This window comes from Arachis ipaensis, chromosome B06 (assembly GCF_000816755.2).
Source record: "Arachis ipaensis cultivar K30076 chromosome B06, Araip1.1, whole genome shotgun sequence".
Taxonomy (NCBI): domain Eukaryota; kingdom Viridiplantae; phylum Streptophyta; class Magnoliopsida; order Fabales; family Fabaceae; genus Arachis; species Arachis ipaensis.
The window spans coordinates 83,801,681-83,804,033 of NC_029790.2; positions in this window are offsets into that span (position 1 = coordinate 83,801,681).

Sequence of the window (2,353 nt, forward strand, 5' to 3'; positions counted from 1 at the left end):
TCCCTTTTCCTCTTCTGTTTAATGCAATTCAACTTTTCTGTGTTTAAATTCTGCAAATCCACATCCCAATCCCCTTTACATTTCAAGCAATTTACATTCCTTGCACTTTAAGATTCCGCAATTTACATTTCTTGCACTCTAAGTTTCTGCCATTTAATTTCTTGTTCTTTAAGATTCAGCCATTTAATTCCCTGCTTTCTTTAATTTCATGCAATTTACATTCTGCAAGTCACAAATCACCCAACCAACACTTGATTCGCTTGACTAAATCAATCACTAAACTAAAATTGCTCAATCCTTCAATCCCTGTGGGATCGACCTCACTCCCGTGAGTTTTTATTACTTGATACGACCCGGTACACTTGCCGGTTAGTTTTGGGTGTTTTGGGAGAGATTCGTTTCTCATCAAAATATCTCATCAACCCACACATCCAATTTCTCAACAAAGAGTGAGAAAACTTAACATGCAAGAAATTAAAAGTCAAAAGCAATAAAAGTCAAAGCAAGTAAAATTAAAGTGCAAGTAAAGGAAACTTAAAATGCAAGAAACCTCTTGACAAGTAATTGAAGGCTAAGGTTACCTATACTAGTCATTGACCAGAAACATATGATGATTATGAAGAGTTAATCATACTTAGTCAACCTTACATTGAAGATAAGTCAAATAGGCATAGTTAATTTCAATCCCTAACTCCTATGTCAACACTAAGGGGTCACATAGAGTCAAGGGAAACCAAATCAACTAACTCACTCTAATATATCAACAATAATGGATATCGATGACTCAAGGATCACCAAAGTCAACAATTCCAAGCCAAGAGTGAAGAAAAACTAAGTGAAAACTAAGCCAAGCATTTTATCAAACACTTGGTGTGCACGAGAATAAAATAATATTAAATTGCATTAAAATAAATTCTAAAACTACCAAAGCAAGAAAATGACAATGACAACTCAAGAAAGCAATAAATGACAGGAAACATAAATTTGCATTAATTAGAATTAAAATGACAAAAGTGTTCATAAAACATAAAAGTGACAAAATAAAGGAAATAACAAGAGAAATGAAGAAGAACAAGATGCAATAACAATAAATGGCAAGGAAAAATAAATGAAAACAAGAATTAAAAGTAGAAATTGCAAGAAATTAAACTAAAGAACCCTAATTCTAAAGAGAGGGGGGAGCTTCTCTCTCTAGAAAGTAAGAGAAAACATAATAAAAACTAAACCTAATTGCCCCCCTTCATCCTTCTTCAATTTGGCCTTAAATAGCTTCAGAAAATGAGTTGGAATGTGTTTTGGAGGCCCAGAATTTGCCCCCAGCGATTTGCATTAATGAGCTCACGTGCAGGGACCTGTGCGGACGCACAGACGCGTGCGTCCGCACACATGCTGAAAATTGACCTGTGCGGACGCACAAGTAGACTTATGTTCACTATAGCAAATTGCATATCATTTTGAAGCCCCGGATGTTAGCTTTCCAATACCGCTAGAACAGCCTCATTTGGACCTCTGTAGCTCAAGTTATGACCAATTTAGTACCGAGAGGTCAGGATGGACAGCTTTCCAAATCTCATTTCTTCATGGTTTCTTATATTTTGCATGCTCTTCTCCTCACTTATCCAACCCATGCTTGCGTTGGAAACCTGAAATCACTTAACAAATATATCAAGGCACCAAATGGAATTAAAGTGAATAAAATTAACTAGAACTAAGCACAAAAGAGCATGTTTTCACATTTAAGCACAATTTAGGAAGAAAACTCAAAAGCATGCTATTTGGATGAATAAATGTGGGTTTATGTGATGAAATCCACTCACTTCAAACCAAAATATACCAACAAATATGGACTCATCACTGCACTCACTCCCTTGGTGTGCCCCCTCACGTGCGCATGTCCTTCTCTAGCGCTCCCTTAGCGAGCGCTGCGCTCCCATAGCGAGCGCTGCGCTCCCTTAGCGAGCGCTGCGCTCCCTTAGCGAGCGCTCTCCCTTGGTGCTTCTTTGGTGCGCGATTCCCTTCCTTGGCACTCCCATACTGAGCACTACGCTCTAATTTTGAGCGCTGCTTGGTGCGTAGGATGGACTCCCAACTTGAATGTCACGAAAAAGGTGACAACGTGAGCGCCACGCTCACTTTAGAAGTGAACGCTAGCCATGTTTGCTAGTGAGCATGGCGTTCTTCTTCTTAACGCAATGCTTCCCTAATTGCTTCCCCTTTCTCTTCATTTCTTCACCTACAAGCAACCAAACAAGCAATCATAATCTCACCAAAATTATAAGGACTTTGCATGATTCATGAAATCAATTAATTCTAGCATAAACCTTATAAGTTTTGTGTAAAATAAATGATGTTT